Source organism: Pleurodeles waltl, chromosome 12, assembly GCF_031143425.1.
Source record: "Pleurodeles waltl isolate 20211129_DDA chromosome 12, aPleWal1.hap1.20221129, whole genome shotgun sequence".
Classification (NCBI taxonomy): domain Eukaryota; kingdom Metazoa; phylum Chordata; class Amphibia; order Caudata; family Salamandridae; genus Pleurodeles; species Pleurodeles waltl.
In genome coordinates, this window is record NC_090451.1 from 479,398,681 (window position 1) to 479,419,661 (window position 20,981).

The window sequence follows — 20,981 nt, forward strand, 5'->3', positions numbered from 1 at the left end:
TGCTACTGAAATTGAGCACATTTAGAGGCAGTGAGGACCATTCAGAAGGATTTCATTGTGAGGAAGTATGACAGGCTCCTGTAGCAGCACATCCCAGCAGAGGTGTTCTGAACCAGGCACCCTCTCATTCTCATGATACTGATAAATTATTATGCAACTGAGGAGTTTATCCACAAACTTATATTTTGCTATTAACTTAAACAGTTAGGCCCGTATTTATACTTTTTTTAGCGCCGCATTTGCGCTGCTTTTTGACGCAAAACGGCGCAAAACTACAAAATACAATGGCATTTTGCAAGTTTGCGCCGTTTTTGCGTCAAAAAACGACGCTAATGCGGCGCAAAAAAAGTATAAATACAGGCCTTAGACTGCTGAAAGCATACTTTTTGGTAGGGGGCCGCATGGAGGTAACAGAAGACAGGTCAAGTCAGATAAGTGGGTGAGCAACACATTGAACTATGACATTTCTAAGGAAATACATCTTTGTAAAGAAAATCGTGAACCCCAACATGTTATTTTGTTATCCCATTGTTTATTTCATATAATATCCTTGAATGGAAAGTATAACATTTTAAGTTATATTTTCTACATTACATATGGGAGTGTCATGATATTGTTGGGAATCCATTTTTGTCTTATCAGGCACGGTTATTTTAGCTTAGCGGAGGTCAGATGCTTGTGCCCTTTTACCCATATACAATGTTCTGTTTTCATTTATTCATTTTATTCCATTTTAGAATGGCCTGCTTTTCAGCAGTGATGTTTTATTTTTATTATCACTTGTCATTTAGCAAACGCGTTTTCATCATTTCTTATGCATGCCATTTTTGATTGCGTTCCTTGCCTAGGGTTGCATAGGGTTGACAAGACCAGAATGAGAATAGTACAAGATAATGTTTGATATTGCTGCCACAAGACTGCATCAACAATCTACTTCTTAAGCACATGTTCATGTCAAGCCTAATTTTCAGAACAAAACGTGTTTACCTATATAAACATCATGTGGGCCAAGGGTCATTAGAGGGGTCATTCTGGCCAGGAATTTCCATCTATGCTGAACACTACTTTGCAGATGACCTCAACCTTGTCTCTACACCCAGATCAGTAGACAGCGGGCAGATCCTTGTGCCAAGGTAATAGAGGTTGGTGAATCTCTCATGGACTCAGAACGTGCAGATTGACCTAAAACTGTCACGCTCTTGCTATAGGCTAGAGATTAGGCATTAGGTAGGAATCATTTATTCATGTTTATTGCAATATGTTAGGTTTGTTCAGCTTCACATCACTGATATTCACAATCCTAATTCTGTTATGTCTCATTATCCTTATTATTGTAGCGCATTTATTTTATGATATATTTCATCCTTTTCAATAAATCTATTGAAAACCACCCTGTATCTCTGTTAATGCCTGTGTGTGTGTATACAAGACTTGTTACTGATGAGAGAAAAGGGTATGGCTCATTCACTGCGACCCTCCTGAGAAGACCCTAGCGAGTCATGTGCTAGACTGCCACAGTCACCCTCACCCTTTGTGTCTGAATGAGGTAATACTAGCAAACAGGTAAGGTCGGGCCGACAGTTGCCAAACCGGTGTAGGAGAGACTCAGTTACCAAGAAGTGGTGGTGCTGCCGCCCCCAGTCCAGCAGTCTCATGGAATCACAAGAGTCACATGACGGTATTAACTATAAGTCCATAGCAAATGTGATGGCTCTGTATGATAAATGTGTACATATTTTTTCTCTTTCTACTCAATACCTTTTTCCCATGTGATAATAGCGGGTCTCTTTTCAACCCTCACTATTTGTTTTCAATAAAGGTAACAGGAAGAGGGAATGTTTGAAACGTGATTATAGTCTGAAACGCACCATATTCATATTTCTATAGCTGACTCTGCAAAATATGTATTGCAGAGATAGCATTAGTGACCCTGGAATTATGACTAAACCTCAGTTTCCATTGAAAAGACATTTTTTGATTTTGTTGACATTTGATAAATGGTCCAAAGCCTTCCAGTCAAGTAGCTTTAGGTAGCTAAGCTAAGAATGTAAAAATGTGATGCCTAATTTTAGGAGGATTCAAAAGGAGGTCGAAATGTGACATTTTCCATTGCAACTCCCATAGGAATTTTCACTCTCAACAAACTATTGGATGGAATTGCACAAAACATGGCATGGAACTAAGGGCCTCCTTTACAAGGAAATGTCAGAGCATGGAGCTGCACCAAATTTGGCAGCACTACACTCCGACATTTAAAAAACGCAGGGATGCACAGTATTTCCAACAACACAGTGCACCTCTATGTGTTCCCTAGTGCTGGCGCTAACATTTGCTTATGTACAGGAAGGTAACATTGGAGAACTAACATGAGGTCCAAGGTGCTGGTGAAGGACATAAGTCTCTACAACTTGTAATTTAAACCCTTTTTTATATCCCCAAAGTTCAGCCCCATACAAGGCAGCTTGCATTTTATAAATCTGAATTTCCGGAGCAATAGGGCGAGAGGATGACATTTTCTGAGCTCTGGTAACACCCTACTTAATGGCACAAGCTTGAGTCTCCATTTCTCTATATGGTGGCTTCAATCCATAACCCAATTGAGTGCCATCCCAAGATAATCAAAAACCTTAACCCATTCCAAGAGCACATCAATAAGCATTGGGTTGGGGTGCGTAGAGCAACCAGGATTTAAAATCTTAAATTTGGTGATATCAGCATTTATATCTAGGCCTCTCCGAGCTCAAAACCACTCAAAACAATACAATAATTTCTACATACCAATGTGGGATTCGGATAACAAAAGCATGTCATCAGCAAACATCAGTGCCAAAACCTTGCTGTTCACTATCCTAGGGATGTCTCCATCACACTCATCCAAGTAAAAGACCAAATCATTTACAAACAATGTGAAAAGAATAGGAGGAAGAACACATCCTTGCCTAACTCCTCGATTCAAAGGAAAAGAGTCCATTGATTCCCCCGTCACTCCACACCAAACCTGCACATAGCTACCTGTATGCAGTATGATACAAATAGCCAAAATATCAGCAGGAAAGCCCATGTTGGCTGGAACCTGCCAGGTTGAAAAAGGTGATGTAGGACTACCTCTGGCTAGGACCACAGTTTTGGAATAAATCAATTGGAGATAGAAAATCTGATCTAATATTCTACCACCTTCCATAAACCCAGCGTGAAGTGGAGTTACAATACTACACTCATTCGCTCATGTTTGGAACCTACCCAGAAATATATACCAAAACAATTTTTTGGAGCAGTCAATGAGACTAGTAGGTCTATAGTTACAAGGGTCTGCTAACGAACCCTTTTTCCATATAGGAATGAGTTCAACACCAGCCCAGGAGGGAAGCATTGGTGCTCCTTCTAGGATATAATTAAAAAACAGCCTCTTATTGATTCCTAAATAATGGCAATCAATTTTCTCAAATGAAACACTAGCAAAAGAAAGTTCCTGCACATTGTTAACAACAAAAAATGTTGGGACAATTTCTGTGCGTTGCAAAACCTTAATGTTTTGAGAATTACTTCAGAAAATGACCATTCCTTGAAGAAACTAGCAAATGTTCAAGTCACTATGCTTCACACATTTTAAGACACACCTTGCCTTATTTTCCCTACAAAATGCCAATCAATACGCTGGAGAAACTTCCAATTGCAGAATTCATCAGTCAAACTGATTTTTCATTAAAATAATTTCAATCAGTTCTCTTCATTCAGAAAGCACCTGCACTAGATACCAATTCAATAACAAAGTCAAATGAAGTGTTTTGTATATTTAATAAACTGTCAGCCTAAGCAATATTGTTTTTATTGGCTAACTCAGAAATATACACTCCCCAGATACCTTAGTTCAGAAAGCCAAGATTCATCTGTCTAGATAGAAAGATGAGGAATAATCATTCTACTTATATAAGAGACAATAAATATTTTTCACTTTTAAGAAAGTAATGAAGACCCATGTGTTTCTACTCTTGTGCTAATTGTGGGTGTTGCCTTGTGGGCATGTAGTGTTCAGCAGTGCCAAGTAACCCAGATGGTGTTAATGCCCTCTATAATTACCAAAATCTGATCACATGTTCCGACTGGTAGTGCCCCTTGTCTACTTTCGGTTACCCTGGTGTCCACTTCTTGTACTCTTTCTCATACTTGGTCTTCAAGTGATGTGACATGACCTATGCCCTGAAGGAGTACTGTTCTCAAAGCCCTAGACTAGCAAGTCTTAAACCTTTGACTTCTGTGGATCCCCACCAAATCATTACTTCAATCGTGGGACCCCCACTGGGTTATCGCTGGAAGCCAAAGACACTCAGCTTAAGCAGTTTCCATGATTTGGCCCTCAAAACAATGTGCAAAAATACAAAAGCAAGTACACACCAAACAAATATCCAAATATTGAAATATTTTTGTGAAATTAAAACAATATAGAAAATATTTGCAAATTTCTTATTTATATATACTTTATTAATTTTAAATGAATAATTCATATATAATTTAATTTGGCAAAACAGTAGCTGACCCCCCTGAGTAGTTGTCTTGGACCCCTAGAGGTCCTCGTGCCACAAGTTAAGACTGCCCTAGACCAAGGATTTGTTAGCAAAGTTTTCAAGTGACATTGCGTTTGTAACTTTTTTGAAGGATTTGTGAAATATTTGCAATCCAATACAGTGGCAGTGTAAACATGGCTTCAGACCCACCATTGTAGCCTGTTTGAGGAAGTGTTTTAAACTGCAATTCAATCTATTAAAATAAAGAAATCCTTTTAACTGGTTTATACCTTTCGAAAGGCAGGGTGCATGTTATTTAAATGTAGGACATGTAGAAAGTTAATGTTAAACATGTCCATTTAGTGACCAGCACCTAAAAACTGTTTTCACTGTAGCAAGGCTGACTGACCACAGAGAAACACTGGAATGCAATATTATATTTAATATTGCCATCTTCAGCTAGGAAGCAAATTGAAATGCCATCCCTGGACTCTCAGTAATATCTATTTGATGCTCAATTCAACAGCAAAGCCAGTTTTCTAATACATATTAAGGAAAATGTACTTTTGGAAAGTTACTTTTTCCCTGCATAAAGCCTATGGAGGCTAATTTGTATTGGCCTTCATCTACAGCCATCTGAGTGCTCAAACCTTGAATGATGTGCTAAAAATGCTATCAGAGCAGAAATAAAGGTCTGTGTATGGGGAGGTGTTCCTCTGACTGGGTTACGATTTGGGCGGTGCCCAGGAACTTCACTAACTTCAAGGAGGCCACATCTGTCACAGGCAGATGTCAGAGGATACCTGGACGGGTCCTGATTTTGTTTCCAGAGTCAGGGAGACTCCAATCCCCGTGGGAAATAACTGTCCTAGAACTGGTTCGATGTGACCACTTAGAAGGAGATGCTCATTTCCCTGACTACACATATGGAATGGGCACACGTGCTCTACACAAGTAAAGGAGGATTTCACAATCCTGAATTTAGATTGAGAGGGGCACTGTGGGACTTTTTGTAGTAGGGCATTCAGGCAATGCTACAAAAGTGGGCATGGTAACACTTGGGAACTTTTCCCCCTTTTAACTAGGGAGAAGCCAGGGTCACCCCCACAAGCTGGTGTCAGGCATAAACCTGGCATCTGCAGTACCCTTCCCTCAGAACACTACTGGACCTGAGGAAGATAAGAAGAGGACTGGACCTGCTGTCTCAACCCTGAAAGACTTATAAAGGACCTGACCAGCCCTCTCTTGCACCCAGAAAAAAGAATTCAATTCCAAAGGTCAAAAGACTGACCTTGTGTTCAAGCTACAGGGAACTGCAAGCTACAAGAGGTCTTTCCTGCAACTGCCAAGTTGCCCATTTCCAACTAGACCTGCCCTGGAACTTGCTGTTGGCCTCTGCTCGAGTGAGTGTTGACCCCCAAGTGCTGTTCCTGGAACCCTTGACTGTGTCTGGCTGTAATTCTCCTACTACCACTAAAACCTGGGATTTAGTACCTTTCTAGGCTCAAAAGACATCTGGAGTGCCAACCTGCCAAGCCAATTTTACTTTGGTGCGCTGCTGCAGAGCTAAAGATTCAGGTTGTTCTGATTTGGAGCTTCTTCGTGGCAGCAAATCTGATTCATATGGACCTTGTGGAGAGGGTATCTAAGCGTCAAGGAGCTCTCTTTGGTTACAGACGGCAGCCTTTACCCACTGGGGTTACCCAAGCTCCAAAAAAGTAACTATATACAAACAAAGAAATCTTGGTTCACTGGGAAATTTGCGTTTCTCACACTCTAAGTTTTCTGACAAAAAACAATGGCTTGACCGAGACCTGGTTCAACAGCCATCCAACCTTGTGAAATCAGGTTGAACCTGATTTGTGTATTCAATTCACACTCCATAAGGGTCAGCCTCAAATTGCTCTTAGGTCCTGGTCTACTACGGCCAGTTCACCACGATTGACGCTTAATGCTTTTTGCATTATGTTTATTTAAAACTTTAAAAAAAAGAATCATATTTCCTGTTCTCCTTACTAGATTTGTCATTTTGGTGTAATTTTCATTTATTAAAATGTACTCTTTCTCTAAAGTAGTTTGGAATTTTTACTGTGTTGTGGTTTCACTATATTACTGCTTTATTACTGCTTTGGTTCTACATACAGGCTACCATGTAGCTCAATACCAATAACTTGGAATCACCTTTGACACCAATGTAATTACCAAGATAATAAAGACAGTCCAGTAACAGCTATCACTACTAAAGACAGTGAGACAGTTACTCCCAGATCTTGACTTCAGAACTGCTGTTCAAGCCTGCATACTCTTGCGCCTGGAAGGTGCTCTGATTCATGGTATTCCAGATTTCACACTGGCCACCTACATGCCACATCCCTAATCATCCATGGCTTAGAAATATGACTGTGCTAGCACAGGTGTTTTTATTCGAAATGTATTATTGAGTGTTATGTATTTTGAAGAATGAGTTTAAGTAGAAAATAACGTATAAAAATAGTGCACACGTTTGAAAATGTGACCCTGAAGAATGGCCGCCCGTGTTCACGAAATGTACTAATTGATGAGTAATAATAATGAAACATTGAAATGTATTGCACTAATGTAGTAATGTGTCATATTAAGGGCTATGAAGTGTGCTCTAGCTTTATTAATTGTAGGCCTTAACTTAGCAAGTCTTGGCCTCGTCTTTCCAGGTATCATGCAGAAGCTGTATTTCTTAGCATTTAATAAAAATGCTAACCAAGTGAATTAAACTGTGAAATGTCCATTATCTTGTTAAAAGTGCTTACCAGAAGCTTTTCGTGAGAACCGACTGCAAGGAGATGATGTTTCCTTTAGTGTGTGAGATGTGCTTTCCCAGGACGAGAACAATCAAGACACTGACTGGAGCTGAAGATGCAACAATATTGTTACCTGACGAGCCGGATGATGAGGACATTGTAAAGTGGACCAATCAACTGCATTTGAATAGAGAAGTATTAGAATTCATTGATTTGGTGTAGAAATATTATTGGGTAAGGTATAAAAGTATGATTAATTGACCAATAGGGAATTAGGGGATAGTTTAGGTGACTTTAACATAACAAAGTGACAGAGGAAAATTATTCAGACTAGAGAGATACTAGGGATTCAAGAATTCTAGATTTGGGATGCAGAGACTATAGAGGAGAGGTTTGAGATTCCTTCTGTCATTGGGATCATACTCTCTGACTGAGAGCCTGATGCTTTGATGATCGACCAATGACCTGAGGATGACGACTGATTCTGTTTTGCTGACCCATACTGAGGATAGGTAGATAAGTTAAAATGTGACTGTTGTGCATTTTATGCCTTTTCTTTCTAGGTACCAACTGCGCTGTTTTGACAGATCCATATCTAGATGTGTTTGTGTTCTAAATTGTTTTGCATAAAGCCCAAATGCTGATGCTAATCTGATGTTAGTTAAGGGCATTCACAAATGACTGACAATTACAGGGACTAACGATTGTTGAGTTACCTTGCTGAATTCCATGTACATTATAACTTTGTCGCAACTGACTCTATTATTGATTTGCACTGTCGCTCTAGAATGTGTTGTGGTTCAAGCTTTGATTAGATTGCGTTTCTTCGTCCGCTTTGGACAACCAGTCTTGTTCATATATGTGTTTCATTTGATTTTGAGATTAATCTACATGACTTTAGTATTGTTAATATAAGGGAAATAAACGCTCTAAACTTTTATTAAAGGTGTGGTTATTCATGGCTGAAAGGCCATGGTGTGTGACATTTACTGACTCCACTGGTTATTGATTTTATTGATTACTAATAATTATTGATTATCATGTATTGATTATTGATTATGTACTGTAGCTATGGTAATAACTTCTTAATTCCCTAATACGAGTCAAAACGTTCATCGACCTATTCGCTTCCCCTTGTAAGTTTACTTATTAACGTTCGACGCACTAACAGTTGTGGTAGAATGCCTGATGGTTTGTCTCATTAAGAGCTTGCCATAGGTGTCCGGTACAGAGTGACAAGTGTTAACAGTTGTGGTAAAAAAGACAGATGATTTGTCTCCTTAGGAGCATACCATAGACATGCAGTATACAGTGACAGGTGTACCCAGGGATGGTAGTGGTTTGAAGCTGGTCCTTTTGAGAGTTTACTATTATTGAGATTTGGATATAGTTTTTTCAATGATGATAATTGGAGTGAAAATGATGTCCCCTTGAGCCTAGAAATGACTTTCCCAGATCCTGGATCCTGCTAGTGGTGTTTGTGTATGTTCCCGGCGTGCTAGTGACAGAGTGAGAGAAATAGATTGCGCTTGCAAAGCTTATGCAAATCGCAGGTGAATTGGTGGGTTTGTGAGGATTTTAGGGAGTTTGTGTACTTCAAATGAAGTTGTAGTAGTAGTGTTCGTACTCCGCAGTGTGAGAGTAGGGAAGTCATCGAACGTCACATGTGTGTGACACTTCGGGCTCAAGAATTGTCCATGTGGTTGTTGATGCATGGACCCTGCCTGGTCTAAGACTCCAGAGTATATTGAAAAGTGTATGAGACACTTGGTTTATGTTGTAATTTGTCTGGTTTAGTAGGTTAATCGGGCCTGGTCAACAAGTCAGTGTGTGAGTTAAAGTGCGTGAGAGGAAATTACGACTGAGATTTGGTGAGTTCTATGTGCACCAGGACAGACCCATTGATCAGTTGAGAGTAAAATTTGCGGGTTGAATTTTGTTTGTGAATCTGAGAGACCGAGAAAGAGGAATAGCTGTATGCGCGAAAAGAGCTGTCAGTGAAAATCCGTAAGGTTTATGAAGCAATTGTGTTACCTTTCCCGTAGTAAACTAGCAGATTTGTAATTGTTTTTTTGTTTTTTGATTAGTGCTCACAATACTTTGCATTAGTTTTGTGTGAATCGAAGTTTAAGAGTACAAGCCGCAAGACTTTGTCAGCCGCAGTACGTTTGAGTGTGACGACATTGGAGCCACTCTGAGATAGGCTGGTTAGTGAGAAGGGTCGCGCACGGATTGGCAGCCATCCGTGTGAGGCAACTGGTTGAGAACGTGGGTGAAAGGAATCTTGGGATTAAACATAATTTCCTGATTTGATTTTGAATAAACAAAAGTAGAAAAGATGAAGTTTTTCAAAGCATTGAGAAGTGCCCTAAGGGGAGATGCGTACATTAAAGTGAGTGTAGGGGAGCCTACACCGCCAGAGAATACACCGGCTTGCATTGTAATGGAGGAGAGAGGTGTCGCCCCATGTCTTTGGCTAAAGTAATGGTGCAAGTTGACAGAGAGAATTGGTGAGTTAGCATTTCCTGAAAATGGGATGTTTAATTTGAGGATTTTGCAGCAATTGCGGATGGCGCTATATGAATCGAAGTCCCTTCCGAGGCCAGCACTGTTTGAGGCATAGCAGTTTGGGAACTGGTAGCTATGCAGCAAAAGCAATTGAAATTCAAGAGAAGGATGAGAAGGGTAGTAAAGACTTTAGCGGAGGCTAAATGGGGTTGGGAGCAGAAAAGATGGAGATCAGAGACTTGGCAGTGAGTTACGTTGTTTCCAGCGATTACACAGGTGGATGAGAAGGAAGGAAATAAAGTGACTAATAAGACTAATAGAAGTCCATCCGAGAGTAAGGGAGCTAGAAAGTCTTCAGCAGTAGAGGAGGAATCAGATGCTGAAGATCTCGTTACACAGATATTGAGAGACCGACAACCACCATATACTGTACATGAAAGTGGTCCGAGTACTAGTGCTGATCCGACAGTCCTGGCACAGGTAATGGAGACAGTGAGTTTGGTACAGGTTAATGCTAACCTGACACCGAATGTGGTGCAAAGTAGCTCTAATGTGCCAACTACTCCTGTGGTGCAGACACCGATGCAGCCACCACAGATACAGAAAATGTGTCCTCATGTGCCCATTTTAGAACTTAGTGGTGCCTACAGAGCAGGTGGTTCAGAGACCAACACTGGTCCAGACTGAGCTGACTCCGATTTTGTTGCCCCAAGTACAGCCGCAGGTAATGCCAAAATTTACGCCAATGACAGGGACACAGTCAGACTTGACTCCAGTAATGAATCAGAGTATGGGAGTTACTCTCCCACAGAGTGTAGGTGCTGGAGCAGCCCCAGATGCATTATCGCTGCCAATTACTGTTGGTCCAGTGGTACCATTATTCACACTAAAGAAACTGACTGTGAGTGAACAGGGAGCAATGGCTCAGAGTGTGATGAGGGGAGGACTTAATTAACAAGTTCAGGTAGTCTCTTTCGTGGGTCAGACTTTTGATTGATCAAGATCATTGTTAGATCTTAGTCCACTTTTGCACTTCCAGATGCCGTGACTGGACCAAATGCAGGTCAGAAATTATGAACATCGCAGACTCCGAGTGCAGTGGCACAGCAGGCATGCCCCCACTCCAAGCGAGTAACATTTTGTTACAGGCATTGACAGCTCAGCAGTTAACTGAATGGCTAGACAAGCTGAATACCCCACAGATTGCCTCTAAGGGAGAAGAACACTTGAATTCTGTCAGATTAAGCATGGAAGCAATTAAACTAGTTGAGGGAATGACAGGGGTGACTAAGTTAGAGTCCTATACAGAGGCAGAGTGGAGATACTTATGCCCAAGGATTACAAGAGAGGTAAGCAAGGTGCATCAGAGGTTAGCAGATTTGGCAGAGAAACATGGCATAGAAACTGAGAAAATGAAACATTTGAAGAGAAGTTACAGGTTAGATTTTGAGGAAAAAGAATTTTAACACATGAGGTCAGCTGGAATGAATGTACACCTTAAAGCATTACTGCAGAGTGCTCAGATCTGGGGAGCATTAGACAAATGGGAAGGCAGATGGGTAAAGAAAAGAGATAACAAAAAAGAGATTCTTTGGAGCTGACTGGGAATGTACAGCAGGACAAAGATCCAGTAAAGAGTTTACCAATGAAGGAGATTCCAGGGGGAAATTTTATTCATGTCCCATGGAGGAGAGGTGACATTCTATCATTTATGAATGATTATCCAAAATTGAGAGAGAAGCCAGTAGAGTGGTATCAGCAGACAGACAAGTTTGTGAAACTTGCAAAGTGTTTGCGGGAGAACTTGAACACATTACTTGAGATAGTGGTTCCAGCTGACTTATGGGTCAAGTGCAAGAGAACTGTAGACTGGCCAACAAGTGATCCGGATAGAGATAAGAATACAGGTACATCATCTCCTGAGGTAATGAAATATTATTATAAGGTGATTGAGTTCCTAAAATCGAGAATTTTGCCAAAAAATATTGATTGGCAAAGGATTGACAGGACAGTGCAAGAAGCAAAGGAGTTGATACATGCGTACTTTGAGAGATTATTGAAGGCATTCAAGGAATATAGTAATAGAGAAGCAATTGAGCCAAAAGACATGTTCAGATTTGTGGAAGGATTGAGACCTGAAATTGGTCAGATGATTGAGCAGCATTTGATTTACTAGCAAGCAAAGCCGATTGATAAAGTGTTCCAGTATGTGAAATACTGTAGTGATGAGATCAAGTTGAAGCAGAAAAAGTTGAAAGAGAAGGCGATGGTGATGCAGATTAAGGCAGCTCAGAGAGAAGTGCAAGGACATTTTGTGCAGCAGATGCCGCAGCAACAGGGAAATGTCATGTTTAAGCCCCAGATGAGACGTAGAGGTTGTGAAGGTAATATGAATCATGGTCCAGACTTGAATACTGTAGTGGTTCAGAATGTTGTGCAGGGAATGAAGAAGCTATTGCTGTGTCATGTTTGCGGAGCCGTGGGACATTGGAAGCGGGAGTGTCCGATGATGGTGCAGGAAGGTGTTGTTCAGCAGAGTAATGACATCAATTCATTTCAGAATGTGAGAGGACTGAGACTAAGGGATCCTAATCCAAATTTTCAGAATAGTGTGAATCAAATGCAGAATTTTCAGCCCATGTAACAGGTGTAAATGCCCTGTGCACAAGTGTCACAGTTGCAGCCAATGCAGCAACAAGTTCCCATGGTACCTAGACAGCAAATACAGATACCTCAAGCCCTGATGGAGCAGCAACAGTTGATGCTATCTCAACAGGTCACAGGTCAGAGACAAGACAGAAATAGTAACACAGTACATCAATTCCCGTTACACAGTGAGGATGGAATAAAAGATGAATGGACGAGTGGTAGTTCAGATGAGGAGCCATGTGTTCTTGCGACTTCTTTAGAAGTAGATCAGAGAGGACCCTATATGAGGGGAAAGGTTATGGGTCACAGAGTTTCATTCTTGGTGGACAAAGGAGCCACACTCTCTACAGTGAGAAGTGCAGAGGTTTTGAATTTTTATTACAAGCCACCAATCTGCCACCTTTTCCGAGGCAGATTCACCGCAAACAAAAACACAGCAGAAACAGGACTTCGAAGTGAAAATGCTCACCTCTACACATCCCACGAGGAACCAGGACGATATGGAACCGGAACTTCAGATACTTCCAGCCCTTCTCTTCCTGCTCCTATACAAGGAGCACGAAAGCTGGCGGCGAAGACCACGGTGAGTACTGCACTTAAGACACAGGGGAGAGGGGAGGGAAAAAACAGTGACACATGCACGCAACACGCAAAACCCCCACCCCCACACTCACCCACGACAACAAATACATCATGATACATCCCCAAACCCCCCTGGAAGAATGCAAGGACAAAAGGAAATGAGTTGAATAATTGCAATATATACGAAGACAGTAATAAAAAATATATACATATATTAAGATATTCACACTATAAACAAATATATACACCAAGAATACAAGTCCAAGGGATTCCACTATCATAGTCCATGGACCACTGGGCCCAAAAGGCATGGGAGTGGCCAACACTCAATACCCAAACAAGATGGAGAGAACACTGCTGGGGCATCAGATAGAAATAAAACAGCCACCTCAGGGGAAAGGCAAGGGATGGGGGGGCATCTCACCTGGATGAGTACACGACACCAGATCCACGAGGGGGCTCCATGCCCATTGATGTATCCTAGGGAGTGCAAAGCCACAGTCTCTCAAGTCTCTCCAGTGGGTGGGTTGCCCACTGCTATATCCTGGGGAGTGCAAAGCCACAGTCTCTCAAGTCTCTACAGTGGGTTGTTTGCCCACTGCTATATCCTGGGGAGTCCAAAGCCACAGTCTCTCAAGTCTCTCCAGTGGGTGGTTTGCCCACTGCTATATCCTGGGGAGTGCAATGCCACAGTCTCACAAGTCTCTCCAGTGGGTGGTTTGCCCACTGCTATATCCTGGGGAGTGCAAAGCCACAGTCTCTAAAGTGGATAACATTCTCCACTGGCTTCTGGAGGGGGCTTTGTGCCCAGAGTGCTTCATCCTGCCCGTGGTGGACTCAGTAGGGTCGGAATCATTGGCACTCACTGGCCTGGGGTGCTGCTGGCGGCGGTGTCCTGGCCTGCGGTGCTGCTGGTGGCGGTGTCTTGGGCAGCGGCGCTGCTGGCGGTAGTGTCTTGGGCAGCGGGGCTGCTGGCGGCGGTGTCCTGGGCAGTGGTGCTGCTGGTGGCGGTGTCTTGGGCAGCGGTGCTGCTGGCGGCGGTGTCATGGGCAGCGGTGCTGCTGGCGGCGGTGTCCTGGGCAGCGGGGATGGTGGTGTCCTGGGCAGCGGGGATGGTGGCAGTAGTGTCCTGGGCAGCGGGGATGGTGGCGGTCTTGTCTGCCGTGCAGATCTTCCTAGACTTGCCGGTTTGACTGTGCCCCTTCCCCACCTTGGATGGTGGCGCAGCTGTCTCCACAGCCCCAACTGTACCCCTGGGAGCAGTTTGGTGGGTGATTTCTTTCCCCTCTCCCGCCGGGCGCTGGCCAACTTTTTATGCTTTACAGGTGGGGGACTGTCTGTGCTATGGCGACTTGCCTGCGACTTGCCTGTCTTTCTGTGCCCCTTTGTCACCTTGGATGGTGGCGCTGCTGTCTTCCCACTCCCAACTGCACTCCTGGGAGACGCTTTGGTGGTAGATGTTTTGCCTTTCTCCCACTGGGCACTGGCCAACTTTTTATGCCTTTGAGGTGGGGGACTGTCCGTGGTCTGGCTCCTTGCCACACAGGCAGCCCTGCTGCCTGGCGCACTCCAGAAGCCGGTTACTACTGGCACCAGTTGTGGCTGAGGTGCTGGGTTGGGACCTGGAGAGTCGGGCCCTAGGAGACTGAAGGGGTGGGGGAGGTGAGGGAAAGAGGTCAAGGTTGGACAGGAAAAGTTTCTTAGGAACACTGGGACGGGTGGATGGAGGGGGTTTGGGAGTGGAGGAAGAGGTAGTGGTTGTAGGAGGTGTACGTTTGGTGACTTTGGGTGAAGGTGCATGGGCTGGAGGCTGTTGTGAGGTGGATGGCTGTTGGGTGGGTGTGTGGCTGCGTTTGTGTACCTTGGGAGGTGGCCTTACAGATACACTGGGAGAGGACACAGGGGACGTGTGAATGGTAGTGTGGGTGGTGACTGCACGTGAGCGGGGTGTGGTGAGGGGTGTGCTGGTGATGGACCTAGTGGCTGAGGATGTAGTGCATGCAGGTGTGAGTGGAGACGAGACAGGGAGGGAGGAGGGAGACGAGGAGGAGGGGGACACAGTGGAGGCAGGGGATGTTGGTGTGTCTGCATGTGTCTGATGCTTGCGTGAGTGCCTGTGGGATGTGTGGTGCTTAAATTTGCCAGAGCTTCCCTTGTGTGTTGAGGTGTGTGCATGCTGATCTGATGGTGTGCTTGGGATAGGCTGAGGTACAGGGATTTGGGTCTGGGTGGGGGAAGTTGAACGGGGGAGGCTAGAGACAGGGACAATGGCTGCCATCAGTGCTGAGGCCAGAGTCTGAAAAGCTCGCAGATGGGCTGCCTGACCAGAGTGAATGCCCTTCAGGTATGCATTGGTTTGTTGCAACTGCCTCTCTACACCTTGGATGGCATTCAAAACGGTAGACTGCCAAACAGTGAGGGACCTGATGGCAGCAGGGCTGACAGGGGCTGAGGTGCCTGGGGCGAAGGAGATGCCCACCCTGCTGGATGAGCGAGCACGGGGCAAACGCTGAGGGGCTGCTGGGAGGGCGGTGCTGGTAGGGGGTGGCGGCTATACCTGTAGATGCGGGGGGCACAGATGGGCCTGCCACCGCAAGGGAGCTCACATCAGAGGAGGAGTCCTATTGCTGGTGTCAGCTCCTGTCCCTGCTGTGGAGCTCCCCTCGCCCTCCGTCCCACTGGTAAATTCAGACTCCTCAGTGTCCCCCTCCAGGGGCATGTGGGATGCACCTCCCTCCTGCTCCGGTGCCACTGCTCCTCCACCTGATGATGCTAATGCAAACAAGAAAAGGGAGACCACAAAAGGGGGGGGAGACAGAAGAAAGACATGTTGAGTGCATGCAATACCACTACCGTTGGCGGACAATACAGATACAGATGCCCCCTGCACTACGCTGCACACTTGGAGTTCCCTTTTCAATCCCAGGGACATGGGTTACAAGGCTATGCCAGATTGCTGCACAAATGGATGTCACAGGAGCCTGACTAGGTGTATTTGGCACTGTGCACAGGTGGGGTCTGCCTTAAGAAGGGTCCTTGCCTACTAAACTGCCCTGGCCTAGAGGAACCCACAGCCCACCTCACCACCCAGACACCTACAGTGCACACTGAATCAGCAAAATGAGAGTGTACTCACCCCGCTTGTGGCTGCTGTGATGCCCTCAAGCGCCCATCCAACTCCGGATATGCCACCGCCAGGATCCTGAACATCAGGGGGGTCATGGTGCGACGGGCACCCCTCCCTCGTTTGGAGGCCATCCCCAGCTGGGCCTCCGCTGTCTTCTTGCTCCAGAGGCGAATGTCCTCCCATCTTTTACGGCAGTGGGTGCTCCGTCTGTGGTAGACCCCCAGGGTCTAGACTTCCTTGGTGATGGCACACCAAATGTCCTTCTTCTGGTGGGCGCTGGCCTACAGGAATAGTACAGGGCAAAAAGATAAGTTATTACCGTCCGCACTGTCTCAGTCATTGGCCCGCATCTTGGCATGACGCACATGCACTCACCGTCGTTTCATGCACGCCTCATTCTCCTCCCCCCTTATCTTTCATCCACACCACTCCACACAGGCATTGCCCATACAGCATGCTCACAGTCTACTTACCTGTTTGTCTGGAGGACAGTAGAGTAGCGTGTACTGGGGGAGGACCCCATCCACGAGTTTCTCCAACTCCTCCGTGCTGAATGCAGGGGACCTTTCCCCAGACACACGAGCCATTGTCTCTTCCAGACTGAGGTCACAGCAGCACTTGCAGTGTAGGTCCTCTCCTGTCGAAGATCAGGTATCAAGTGATTGAACAGAGCGAAAATGGCAGTCACGTCCACGGCGGTGCGTACTGTCACCAATGGCGTACATCGTCATTGGCTCCTGGGACCCATAGGGTCTAATGTTAACCAATGCAGGATTGCGCTGCGGTCTTTGACCTCCTACCGCGACGGTATACAATGCCAGCGCAGTTACCTCATATCCCATTGTCCCACTTTACAGGTCAAGCAGCCGCCATTTCATGGGCCCACATGCCATTATTTTGGACTGCGTCACACATATCTAGGCCTTGCCTAAACACTCATGCATGCATATGTCAATTTGCTAATATTTCTGAGTATGCTGTGTTTACGTACCTCAGAGTTGGTTGACTCTCTGCTCGCTGTTCTCCTCCATAGGCACCGTCCGCTGGGGCATGTGAGGAGATGGCGGCATCCTCCGGTGTACAGACCGCTGGTGGACCTGTCGACAATGGAGGAGCGACATGTAATCATCACCTACAGACTTGATCGTGCCACAATCCAGGAACTGTGTGCCCAGTTGGAGCCAGACCTGATGTCAGCTATACACCATCCCACAGGAATCCCCCTCAAGTGCAGGTGCTGTCAGTACTCCATTTCCTAGCAAGTGAGTAATTTCAAACAACAGTGGCCATAGCATCAGGGATGTCCGAGCCTATGTTTTCCATTGTGTTGTCCAGAGTGTTGTCTGCCCTGCTGAAACACATGCGGAGCTACATCGCTTTCCCTCAGGTGGAGGATTTGCCTACAGTGAAAGGTGATTTCTATGTCCTGGGACATATCCCCAACATCATAGGTGCCATTGATGGGACACATGTGTCCTTGCCCCCCAACCGCAGGAGTGAACAGGTTTACAGAAACCGGAGGAGTGACCATTCAATGAATGTGCAGATGGTGTGTTTGGCCGACCAGTACATCTCCCATGTGAACGCCAAGTTTCCTGGCTCAGTGCATGACGCTTACATTCTGCGGAATAGCAGCATCCCTTATGTGATGGGACACCTCCAGAGGCACTGTTTGTGGCTATTAGTTGAGGACATGGAACCTATACAGTGTGGATAGTTGTCTGGGTCTTGGGTTGTCCCTAAGGGTTAGTGTGTGTCTAACAGTTGTTCCTCAACATTTGCAGGTGACTCTGGCTACCCCAACCTGTCATGGCTACTGACCCCTGTAAGGAATCCCAGGACCAGGGCAGAGGAACACTACAATGAGGCCCTTGGCGAACTAGGAGGGTTATCGAGAGGACCTTCGGCCTCCTGAAGGCCAGGTTCCGGTTCCTCTATATGACAGGTGGTTCCCTATTCTACTCACCAAAGAAGGTATGCTAGATCATTGTGGCCTGCTGTATGCTTCACAACTTGGCTTTGCGACGACAGGTGCCTTTTCTGCAGGAGGATGGTCCAGATGGAGGTGTTGTGGCAGCTGTGGAGCCTGTGGACAGTAAAGACGAGGAAGCTGAAGAAGAGGACATAGACAACAGGAATTCGGTGATCCTGCAATACTTCTAGTGAGACACAGGTAAGAAGACAACACAGCCTGCTACATCTGATTTAATTCTACTACCTCTCATCTGTCTGTCATTTTCACCCAGTGTATGGTCACTGAGTTGTCACTTTCCCTTACGATTTCACAGATGTGGATCCCACTGTGTGACATCTGCTTTGTTTACGCATGGACTAGTGCTGTGTGACATAGGTATGTTGACATTACATTTGACATAGCATTTTGCCACTGTAATTGCAAATACACATTTTCAAAAGCACAGACTGACTCCAGATTGTTTTTTTATTTAAGGGTGTTTATTTAAGTGCTCAATAGTGGAGGGGGTTGTAAAATGGTCAGGGCTGATGGTAGAGGAATGTCCATGGCAGAGTCCAGTCTATTAGTCTCACAGGTGCATTGTCCAAAGGGGCATAGGAAGTGGAGCTTGGGCAGTTTAAGTATGGACAGAGTGACAAAGTGGGACAGAAGGATGACAATCAGGGTGGTCTCATTTCTTGGTGGGGGTCTTGGCATTGTTCTCTGTCTTTGTCTTGGATCTCAGGGACCGTTTGCGGGGTGGTTCTCCATCTGCAGGGAGTGGGGTACTGGTGTGGTGGTCCTGTGGCGGCGCCTCCTGTCCATTAGCACCAGTGGAGGTGGTGGGCAGTTCATCATCCAGGTTAGTGTCAGGGGCCCCTTGTTGTGCCACAGTGTCCCTCCTGGTGTTCACGAGTTCCTTCAGCACCCCTACAATGGTGCCCAGGGTGGAATTGATGGATTTGAGTTCCTCCCTGAACCCCAAATACTGTTCCTCCTGCAGCCGCTGGGTCTCCTGAAACTTTGCCAGTACCGTTGCCATTGTCTCCTGGGAATGGTGGTAGGCTCCCATGATGTTGGAAAGGGCCTTGTGGAGAGTGGGTTCCCTGGGCCTGTCCTACTCCTGTCGCACAGCAGCCCTCTGTCAACACCAGAGCAGTACGTGCTCTATTTGCGACCGACAAAAATGCAAAAACCCAGCAACCTCAAAACAAAGTAATTTATGCATTGTGCTGATATGTTGTGGTTTAACCTTTCACATTACAGAGTTCAATCCTGAAAACGTATTTTTAATATGCTTACAAATAATGTTCCTTTGCAATATATTGCTGCAGGTTTTAGAGTGTGTTAGGGTGTGGCCCCTTTCCAGGGCCTTCCAGAGACTTTCCCTGCAACATGCCTGGGAGTGTTTTGGGGCTGGGCCAAGACTCTATAAAAGAGAGCCAGCCCAACTCCCAGTGCTCACTATTCAGAGGTCCCGGTGCAGAGCAGCAGCTTCTTCCTGAAATCCTGTCCCGGCGGCCTATTTGGATCTTCCTGTCTTCTGCCCTAATCCTTCATTGGTGATCATTGTTCCAGGCGGTAAGACGGTGGTTGGACTGTCCCGACACCGTTATTTCGAATTTTCATATTCTTGGTTTAAATTCTTAAATGAGTAACAGATTACTTGCACGCTACCATTTCTTGACATTTATATGGTAGTTTACAAATAGGCAAGACGCGCAATTTATTTAATAAAGGTTTGACTTTGTAATTCATTGCGCGCTACCATTTCTTGACATTTACATGGTGGCTTAAGAATCAGCAAGAAGTGCGATTCGTTTTATGGTGTTTAAACATTGTAGTCCATTGCGCGCTACTATTTCTTGATATTTACATGATGTTTTACGAATTGGCAAGATCCACAACTCTGCAATATGCGCAATTTGTGTTGAAACACTTTAAGAGTACACAGAAGGCCAGAGTTTCTAGATGCAATATTGTATGGTCCTAGTATACATTCTCAAAACAGGATTTATATGACTGGTTTAAAATGTAGTCAGAATGTTTTTTCTGATTCTCATGTAAAGGAAAGTACTTGAATAAGAAGTTTTCATTTAATTCATCTTGATTCCCCTACAGCTATCCGGCCATCTTGAAACTTAGTCATTTTAAACTTAACTCTTAGATTGCTCATGTTCTCAGAGTGACTGGGCTTAGAATCATAGTCTAGTATTGATTTCAGGAGATATAATTTTCATATTTTATGTTCTAACATTTTTCTTACTACAGGTCTCCTTCCCAGCTGTTCCCTTCCTAAACCCCTCTCCCCCTCTTGAACTCTCTCAGTCTCTGTGATTTATCTATCAGAGTCTTGGAGCTGTTCAGTGGTGGACGTGTTGAGAACGTGCACAGACCCCAAGGATCTGGTGACTCTGACAGAATAGTGAGCCCACAAATTATTATCCTCCTGGCTTGTGTATGTTCTCAGCATGGCCACGCTAGACAAGTTAGTCAAGGCTATCACCTAGCTCCAAGCAGAGGTGGTATCATCCAAAGAATTGACAACTAGCTTAGCAGAGAGAGTGAGTCAGTTGCAAGATAAGGTAGAGAAGAAGGAACCAAGTCCCACAGGTGTGTCTTGGCCAGGTACTTCTTTTCAGGCTTCTGGAAGTAATCCGATTTCCCTAAATGTTCCTTCTGCAAATCCTTTAGCTCCCCCAGAACGTTTCTCAGGTGACCCTTTGAAAGCGCAATCTTTCGTGGTTCAAGTGGAACTACACTCCACCTGCAGACAAAATACTTTTCCTGATGCCCAGTCCAAAGTAGCTTTCTTGTTATCATATCTGTCACGAGGATGCAGCTACTTGGGCAATTCCTCTTGTGCGTAAAATTAGTCCCTT